The sequence below is a fragment of the Guyanagaster necrorhizus genome (assembly GCF_019112545.1).
Source record: "Guyanagaster necrorhizus MCA 3950 unplaced genomic scaffold BT62scaffold_15, whole genome shotgun sequence".
NCBI classification, from domain to species: domain Eukaryota; kingdom Fungi; phylum Basidiomycota; class Agaricomycetes; order Agaricales; family Physalacriaceae; genus Guyanagaster; species Guyanagaster necrorhizus.
In genome coordinates, this window is record NW_025064894.1 from 1,298,297 (window position 1) to 1,309,382 (window position 11,086).

Consider the following 11,086-nt stretch of genomic DNA (forward strand, 5'->3'; position numbering starts at 1 on the left):
CTAATACCAGCAAGATTAGACTGCACATGAGGTTCCAGCACTTGGCCCTAAATGCACTAATATCATTACAAGAAGATATGCTAAAAATAAAAAAAGTACTATTGAAATATGATCAGCAATTCTGATCACATTGATCAAGGATGCACATCCATTGATGTACTGATGGAACATACTTTAGAACAGAGAACTGAGGCTCAAAGAAAGATATCTGAATAACTGGATGTTGAACAGAGAAATAGAATGATAACAACAAAGTAATAAATAGAGAAATACTACCAAAGGGTGAATAGTATGCATAATGCTCAGAGACTTGTGCATATAATTATGGTGCCTTTGCACACCTAACACTGTGAGGGACTCTGTATTATACTGAGGTATGACACATACCTATTGGGTGGATTAATTGATGCACACTAGACCAGAAGTAGTGCATATTGTGAGTCAGATGAAATGTCTGAACACTGGAAAAGAGAACCTAGTCATTGTGGCTGACTCCAGACATGAGAAATAACCCTGAGGGCCTGGAACAGTTCTCCAGTGTCAGAATGCTTCACCAGAGAAATAAGAAAGTGAGCAGACCTGGCTAAGCCAGCTAGCTGATGTCAGCTAGCAAGGAAACAGCAGGCACAGTCTTGACCTGGAACAGAATAAGTATGGCAACTATGATACATGCATGAATAAGATCTACAGAATCTGGCATAGAGTCCTGTGCTTTGAGGATACTATAGTAGAGTTGTATTGGTAAGTATCACAGTAGAGTATTTAAATACCATGTTGTATGAGTAGTATACAAGTTTCCAACCTCCCACAGTTGCAGTGTATTGGGCACAGAAAGCCTTGTACCCTAGCTCTGGATTTGTGTTTATAACTTCAGGTGAGAGAATAGAATAAATATTGATATGATTAAGAGAGATTTGAGAACTGAGTGAGGCACAGAAGCTTGCCAGAAACTTGAATTTGATTTAATAAGAGGTTTTGGATTGCACTCTAGTCTGAGAATAAGAGAGTGGTGTCTGAAGGGCACTATCTTGAGTTTTTAAGGCATTTGTGATGTGCAGCACTATAGATGGCAGAGATTCAAACCCTTTGGGTCTGTTAGACAGGGTTTTTTAACTTGTGGACAGAGATGTGAGCTCTTTGGCACTTGTGGACATGTTTGTGATTGGTTTCTGCTTAGAGCATGAAGCTTTGAGTCATGTATTATGTGTGTTAGGGATTTGGAATTGATCTGAGCTGTGCTTGGGACCTTTTAAGAGTTTTGTGGGAGTGTTTCAATGTATTGTATTGAGCTACAATGCCTTTGCCTTGGGGCCTGGCAACATCTGTTGCCACCTTTTGTTTTGATAAAAGGAAAATCTTTGAGACTTAGAGAGACTTAGGACTGTTGTATGCATGCTGTTGCTATTCATACACAGTGGATTCATTGAAGAAGACAATTATATTTGCTGTTACTACTTTTATTGCATTATAATCCCTCCATAAACTAAGGGTATTATGTGTGTGTTAGTGTGGGTGTGATCAGTGAATAGCACTCTGCTGTATCTGTTTTCACCCTGCATGCATGCAGGATCTCTTCAATGAATGAATGGGAACTGATCACAATGAATGAAAACAGAGTGATGCTACTGGTGCACTCCATTTCTTCATCCACTCAGCATAGAAATTGACAAAGGGCAAAGGGTCTTAAAAATATATATATTGGATTACCACATGAACCAAACAATAAGTAGTCATATATTCTGACCATGTCAAAGTATATTAACAAAAGACATAGCATCAGAATTCAACAGAGTGTAATACTACTCTTTTCATGCTGAAATATGCAAAGTAGCCCACACAGAAAATTGATCATGTACCACAGCCTGGAGGTGCTCCCTACACAGAATGTGAAAGACAAGAAATGGCAAAGATAAAAAATTGGTCATGTACTGCAGACTGGCAGCACTTTCTACACTCATATGAGATGCAAAATGAACATACAGTCAATGTACCATGACACAGAGGTGGTCTCTACCACTGTGCATGGTCCATGCATAAGAGAGACTGCTGTGCATTCATGGTACCACCCTGTGTATTGCCTGTGCACTGAGGGAGGCACCTGTTGCATTTTGCAGTAAAATGCTGGAAAGTGGCACTAAATGAATCAACAATGTGCAGGGTGCACACCACCAAATCACTAATACTAAATCACAATGTAGTTTAAGGGAGGAATGGTAACATCTGGATCCTCAGTATATAGAGAACTGTAACATTGATAGGGTGCACTAAAATGTAATTCAAAGATGTATATTGTGGTTTACTTGGACAAAGCTGTCTGTGTTACTGAACACAACAAAACTTATCTCACATGGTCTGTCTAGTGCAGGTTCTGAATGTGTGCTGTCTGCTTGGTGCAGTTTCTAAACTGATACAGTGTGCCTCATTGTGACTTATACATAAAACTGACTGTTCTGAACTGTCTCAGGTCTGTTCTGACTATCTGATATAACTCTCAGTTGCCTTCTGGGGTTTTTGCACAAACAAAGTGACCTGGTCACCATAATGCTATTCAGATTGAGTCTACAACTCAAAGCTCTTAACCAAACAGAACCTGTACTATTTGCCTGGTAGTGCTTTTGAAGGAGGTTGTTACGATTTTTCCCGTTTCTTCCCCTTTACTCCTATTTTATGATTAGTCAGAAAGGCACAAGACCGTGGGGAGCTTAGTCAGCACAACCTGGTTGCCCATCAGGTCACCACGACAGTCGAGCACGACGACACACAATCAGCCTTTTATGTATGATAGCGACGCTCAAGGACAACGAGCACCATGGACACAGACACACATAATAAGCAGTAGTATATTTAGAAGACAACTGTACAGTATTTAAGGACCACAGCTCTCGCTGGTATACCCCAGCTTCGAGCTAAAGTTTATACACACCATTCTATCTCGAGTCTACTTCTGACCTTGAGTCACATCATTCGGATATACATATAGTGGACTCAGGTGATTTCTCAAAGTGCGAAGGAACATCTGTTTATCACGTGTATCAGTCCACGTGACGCTTGGGCTTAACAATTAGCTCGAAGCTTCTACCTTCCCTTTCTCAAGCCCAATTGTGCTGAGAAACCGAATGCCACCAGTAACAACTGCAGACCTAAACCATGACTTCTTTGAGCTTATTGCTTCCATTATCGGAACATTACTCGGACTTTTAGCCATCATCACTCTTTGCCGGGGACGACAATCAGTAGCAGCTTGGATAGTCAGGCACTATCAAGCATTCCAGCACATTCAACAAATTCTATGCAACGTAACCCCTGATCTCCCATTCCATGACATCCCCCCCTCTGCCAGAACGTCCTTCTTCCCGCAAGGGGGACCCATACCAGAAACCGGGGATAACGACTCAAATCCGGGGAGCCTTCACGAGGAAGAAGGACCCCAACACCCCCCTCGATGACACAGCAGAAACCGCCACCCTGCTCTCACAGGGTTCTGGAACCTGTGGACGACGAATGTCGCTCAGGAGCCCACAGAGGTCTCCAACTACATCACTCCGGCAGGCTCCCCCGAGCATCCTGCCTCCCCAATTCCCTCAGGGATTGGAAACCGTGCTCGGGACTCCCTTGATGCTGCTCGGATGGCTGCGGGACCCCGCGAAAGTCCCGACCCCCCCCAGAACCCCCCCGAGACCCCCACCGAGCCCGCCTCCGGCTCCAGCCAGTCCGTCAGCAGGCTGGGGGTCGACGATCCGCATGGAAGGACCATCCACCCCGACTATGCGAACGCGGAGATTGCCATCTCCGCAGCAGGGGACCCCTATCGACATCTCCACGTTGGGAGTGAGCCAGAAGTCGGAACTGCCAGCGAAAGGGGGAGAGCTGCAAGGGATAGAATCATACACCGAATCTTCCCCGACTGGGATCTTACCACTCCCTTCAACTATAACGAGGCAGTACAGCAGCAGCAGCAGAACCAGAACAGGGCTGAGGAAATCAGGTGAACCCAGGAAGAGCTCGCCGATTATGTACGAGAGGAAGCCCGAGAGCAGTACAAGGCCACGGAGTACGACAGACAAGGAAGGGCACGAAGGAGAAGGGAGGAAGTTGAAAGAATGGGGTCAGCCTCCCCAAGGGAGTACGCACTCCGCACCGACTCAGGGTCCCCCTTCCGGGAGCCCGACTCAGAAGATGACCCGTGGACAGGACCCGCCAGCATTGTCAGCTGGGATGAAGCCATCAGATGCGGGAGAGCAGCAGAACCTCGAACCGTCGACCTTGAATATCCCGCCCGCACTGACACCATTTCCTTGGACGCCGACTCCGTCCTCGGAGCCTATGGGCTCCGAGTACCCAACAATGCCCACGTCTCCGACAGGGCTCTCCAGCGATTCCTGGGTAGCAGGATCGCTTGACTATTCCTCAATCCCGACTTCCAGCGAAACATCAGCAGCTATAGCCAAGAGCTGGAGGAGACGAGAGCGCGAGGAGGAACACGCTACAGTCGACTCCGAAGTCCCCCTATCACCCGAACCAACGACCAAGGAAGTGCCGGGCCAAGCACCCAAGTCAATGGGAGGATCCCCGACGACCCTTCGTCCAGCCGTGCTGTCCATTTACGACCAGCCCGTCCGTTCCCTCCTCGGGGAAGGGGACAGCGGGGATGAGGGCGACGAGGAGGACGACGAGGACAGTGATGACCCATATCGGCAATGGTTAGAATGAGCAGGAGAAGATACAGATGAAGAAGCACTGTGGGAGGAGATCGAAAGAGCCCAGAGCAAGGAATACCAGGAGTTGTACAAGCAGGGGAGAAATTACTTATGGCAGGACGTACACTGGCAAGCGACGTCCTTAGGACTTGAATATCGGTATGCTGAAGAAACTGAAAAAGAAAAAGTTTTACAGTATGCCGCGACGGAATACGCGTGGAAAGAATATGGGCGACGGCATCCAGAAGACCCGCTCATGCCAATACCCCCGTATCGGCCCACCAGCAAACCAAGAGTGCCGGCACCAATGCCGCGCACCCCCCCTATCCCACCGAAATGGGCAATTTATATCGCCCCTTCTATTCGAAGCCGGGCTGACGACAACCCGTCAATCCGAAGTACGGCCTCGCGGCTTACTCGAACCAGGAATCGGCCAGCATGGCAGGCCACTCAAACTCAAAATCCCTGGACCGGCAAAGGGAGCCGGCTCCTCGGCGGACAACCTCCCCCAGATCAGACGGAGTCAAGTGGGAAGGATCCCGTTCGGGACGATCCCAAAGCGGTCCGCCTCAGATTTACAGTACGAGACGGGGTGATCGTCTGGGTAGTCGATCCTAGGGGAAGCCCGGTCGCCGACGATAACTCCCTGCACTCCTTCCCTGGACCACCGGCAGAATGGAACCAACCGCCATTCGATGGCTGGCCCAACCCGATGGGCTCACTCCCAGTCAACGCCAACGTTCTACAATGCCACCCCGACCTTCTTCGAAAGCCTCGACCCTTTAAGGGGGCCTCTGACGACATTGATCGATTCCTAGTGGACTGCGAACAATACTTCGAGGTTTATATTGGATACATCGGCACCGATATGAACAAGGTCGCGTTCGCCACCTCGTACCTGGAAGACAAGGCCAAAACGTGGTGGATCCTGATCTCTCCGAACTTCCGATCCACCACTAGGGACCACTACCGATATCCCTCATGGCTGGTATTCAAGTGAATGCTAAACGACAAGTTTATTGACCCCGCGGTCCAGGAAGTACACAAACAAAAGATCAAGGAATACAAGATGGGAGATAAGGCGGTGACAGACTACTTTGACGAGCTGGAACGACTCGCGAAGCTCGCTGGAATCAGGGAAGACACTGCAAACGATGGGCGGATGGTGGAAGCACTCAAGCGGGGAGTCCCCTCCTCGTACCTCACGATGATATCGGCCATGGGCGTCAAAATGTTGATGCTGGTGGGGTATGACGAATGGAAGGAACGGATCATCGAGATGTACAAGGAGTGACAAAGGCAGAAAGCAGAGGCAACGACGCTGCAGGAATACTCCAAAAAGCCGACCCCGCCAACCCCGAGCAAGCTGGGGCAAACTGCTGGGAAATCATCGGGATCTCCCCCCATGCCAAGCTACGGGAGCCAGAAGACTGGGACGGGAACTACATACACCGGTGCCGGTAAACCAATGGACATTGATCGGATGAAGAAGGAGGGGAAATGTTTCAACTGCGGGCTGAAGGGCCACATGGCCAAAGACTGCCCAAAGAAGAAACGAACCCGTGAGGACATATGAGCACAAATCGCCGCATTAGAAAAAGAAGATGAGGAATTAGGCAAGGAGACAAAGATCGAGGAGGTAAAAGACAAGGCCGATCAGTGAGCGACTCCACTGAATCGGCCAAAGGACTCCATGGTGTGCAGGACCCTACCATTATGCAAACTTATGATACTTCTGTAGTTACATCGCATTCAAATATACCCCGAATCGTCAGTACACACCCTAAAGAGTCGCAAACCAAAACTCAAACACCTAAAGGCCGAACAGGGGCAGAGAGCCCCAAGCAATAGCTCAAACCATTCGAAACCGAATGGACGTGGAGGGCCATCAGAGAAGCGGTAGACAACAACGCAGCAGAAGCCGTGCTGCGGGGATGGATACATTGGGCCAGAGAAAAAGAAGTCACTGAAGATGCCATACATGGGTTGCAAGGAGCCGAACGAAGCCGAGCCCTAGAGTGGCTAGATGAGCTAAGGGGTCCACCCAAGTTCGTCAGGCGAACTAAGACCCCTGGGAGGGATCTGACGACCAGGGCCCAAATCGAAACTCTGACCAACCGAACCACCCATTCGGTCAGCACCCTGATTGACAGTGGGTGTACTGGTAGCTCCATCAATCGAAGCTTCGTCCGGCAGCACAACCTTTCTACCAGATCCACAGCTGCCCCCATACCAGTATACAATGCTGACGGAACAAAGAACCAGGCCGGATCAATCACAGAGTACATGGAACTTAGGTTGACCATCGAGGATCACTCCAAAAGGATTGATCTAGCCGTAACAGATCTCAGGAATAAGGAATTATTCCTAGGACACGATTGGCTCATCCGACATAACCTGCTTATCAACTGGAAGACCGGGAGGCTCACATTTGCACAATGCCGATGTCGAAAGATCCCCTACGAACTCCCCGATGAGGATCCAGAGGACAGGTGGGATGAGGAGATGGAAGACGGCGAGACCATTCTAGCCATCGACTTACAGAAGGAAATTCACATCCGGGCAGTACATCATGCCAATAATCTGGCGGCCAAGGCTCACGAGGGGGAAAAGGAGAGGACCTTCGAAGAAATGGTGCCAGAATGGGCATGCGATTATCGGGACCTCTTCGAGAAGGAAAGTTTCGATGAGCTTCCACTCCCGAAACCTTGGGATCACGCAATCGAGTTAACCCCCAACGCCAACGCAAACCTTGACTGCAAAACCTACCCCCTCGGAAACCAGGAGCAACAGGAACTCGATAAGTTCCTAGACGAGAACCTATCCTCTGGACGTATTCGACCATCGAAGTCCCCCATGGCCTCCCCTTTCTTCTTTGTAAAGAAGAAGGATGGCAAGCTTCGGCCCGTTCAGGACTACCATAAATTAAACGAAATGACCATCAAGAATCGGTATCCACTCCCATTGATTTCAGACCGAGGACCCCAATTTGTTTCAAAATTCCTCGATGACCTGTACAAACTGCTACAGATAAAACGAAATGCGTCCATGGCCTATCACCCACAGACCGACGGACAAACTGAGCGGGCAAACCAGGAAGTGGAGAAATACCTCCGCCTATTCATCAATTATCGACAGGACGATTGGGTCGAATGGCTGGCACTCGCAGCCTTTCAACACAATAACAGAGTTCATTCCGGCACTGGGTTGACACCTTTCTTCATCAATTATGGCCGACATCCACACGTGGCACAGACAATCTGCCATAAAACAACAACCCCAGCATCTACGCTATTCGCGTCGACGATGGAGAAGATTCATGCCGAGACAAAGGCCGCATTAGAAAAAACCGCTGATGCTATGAAAAAACAGTACGACAAACATCGCCGCCCAGCCCACGAATACCAGACCAACGACAAGGTCTGGCTGGATACAACCAATCTTCACCTTCCCAGACCCAAACGAAAGTTAGCCGACAAGCGCACGGGCCCCTTCCCAATCCTAGCAAAGATCAGGGCATCAGCCTATAAACTGAAACTGCCACTGGCATGGAAAATCCACGATGTCTTCAATGAATCCCTCCTCTCCCCATACGTAGCACCAGCATTCCCCAACCAGGAACGACCACCTCCGCCACCTCCCGAATTGATTGATGATGAAGAACACTACGAAATAGAACAAGTCCTCAACCACAAACTCTGGAAAGTAAAAGCACGAGGAGGTGGAATGACCACTACAGTGGACTACCTCATCAGTTGGAAGGGATACGGACCGGAATCGAACCAATGGATTAACGAAAAATACATGAACGCCGACGACGCCATACACGAATATGAACTATCCCTTAATTAAGCCATCGGGACGATGGTCTTAAGCAGGGGGTAATGTTACAATTTTTCCCGTTTCTTCCCCTTTACTCCTATTTTATGATTAGTCAGAAAGGCACAAGACCATGGGGAGCTTAGTCAGCACAACCCGGTTGCCCATCAGGTCACCATGACAGTCGAGCACGATGACACACAATCAGCCTTTTATGTATGATAGCGACGCTCAAGGACAACGAGCACCATGGACACAGACACACATAATAAGCAGTAGTATATTTAGAAGACAACTGTACAGTATTTAAGGACCACAGCTCTCGCTGGTATACCCCAGCTTCGAGCTAAAGTTTATACACACCATTCTATCTCGAGTCTACTTCTGACCTTGAGTCACATCGTTCAGATATACATATAGTGGACTCAGGTGATTCCTCGAAGTGCGAAGGAACATCTGTTTATCACATGTATCAGTCCACGTGACGCTTGGGCTTAACAGAGGGGAGATCAGAAAACCTACTTTCTCTATCTCTGTACTGCTATTTATACTTTCTGGATCCCCAGTGTCTGACTAACTCTGTGATCTACTGACTAATAAGCTTGCTGGTCTGGCTCAGTAGGCTAAACCCATCTCCTGGCACATCTGAGCTCATTTGCAGTTAGCCTGATTGAATGACCAGACTCTGCCCAACTCTTGCCAGCATACCAATCATATGAGCCCCTTGGACCTTGGAACCTCTCCTGCTAAATCACAAGGTCTGCTAGTACTCTGGCTTCTATCAGATGCTGAGGTGATGCCTTTTGAGGAAGTTGGTCCTTCACCAGGTAATTACTTGCTCATTATCTCTTACTATGGCATAGAGCAACTAATCTGATAGAAAAAAATAAATATATTCAACTTTCCACCTGATACAGTTGCTGAGCACATCAGCAGTCCCACCACTGGTGTACACAGCTGTTCTGTGTACTGCTGTTGGTTATAACCCTAGTTTAGCATTGCTTCTGAGGTTCTTCTGAGCAAATTCTGCACTGCATACCTATAAGCATGTCTCTTCTAACTGTTTGTTTACTACATAGCTTGACCAATCTTTTCTAGCATTTTGCCTTGAGAATAGTGCCTCATCTACCTTTTGTCCTTCAGATCTATCTAACTCATCATTGGTTTGCAAGAATACACTGCTTGGATACCACTCTCCATATGCACCATACAGAGCCCATTCTGCATCCATGACTATATGTACCTGCTCCTTTCCTACACTAGTTTCTCTCAGAGCCAAATGTTGTCAATCATTTCTACCACAGACATTGAAGAAAAAATCCATTTATCTCTCAGATTTTCTCTATAACCAGACTATCTGAGCCAGCTGTCATTCTCTGACATTTGAATACTGGATGTGGTGCTATGTGACAAGAATTTTCTTCTTTAAAGCTTTGTTATTGAATCTTTGAACTCCTGACTTGTCTGTTGTCTGGAATGATTATTTCTCTCCACCTAAGTGCTCCTATCAAAACTGACAAGATTTATGAACACTATGTCAGCAGCTTTTTGATTCATTATATTATGCTTTTCACTGATTTATCCCCTTAAAAATCATCTGGACCTTGCCATCATGCTTCTGAAAACTCTCTCTGAAAATAGATCTTCAGAGATGGAGCACATTATTATTTCTTATTTCTTCTTCACTTTAGCAACATTTTGATCTTTTGTGTTCTAAGCATCTCCAAAACTCTGAATGGTCATTTATCCTGTCAGCCATGAGAGCAATGTTACTGTGACCCATTCTGCTGACTCTTGAACTTGAAATACTCTTATGTATCTGACTTTGTTTTTTTATCAGTTCAGGTTTGATACTTTTAACAATCCCTTCTCACCCTCATTATACTCCACACTCTTCAAAATTATATCCAAAAGATTTATCTACATACTCATGAATACAGTTTGATTCATGATGTAGTTTGATTATTGACAGTCATTTGTCATCATAGACAAGCACTTGATTATTCTTACATCTCAGAAATCAGAAAGGGGTCACAATTAAAACAGATTCATAGCTATCACAGCCTGTTCTGCACCATGTGGGATAAAACTTATGACTGCAATTCAGCTAAGATAGCATCAGAGATGAGATAATCTTATACATGATTGGTCCAGGTCTCTTTGTGGAAGTATACTGGCATCAATTATTTCATGCTGCTTCTGCAGAACCATGAAGACTCCCAAGTTCTGATCACAAATGTGACTGGAGCCTGGCTGTTCAAAATGCCTTTTGTTTGTCAGGCTGGTAGGCTAATCTGGGGAGAAACCTGGGCCTTCCCAAGCATTTTAAAATCATACATCACTTTCAAATTGATTAGAGAAGCAAGTAGATCAGAGTTCATCAATTTCTTATGCAATGTTTGTTTCAGAATAAGATGATCTTCCATACTAGAATATTAGCAGGACACATTTTGAACCTCAAAGAAGGGATTCACAGATGCTGTAAGCAGGACAGGATTATTTGCTTTTGAGATGTTAAATGAATGGATAAATTCTCCAGCCAGAAAGGATAGGAGAGCAACATTCTCAGG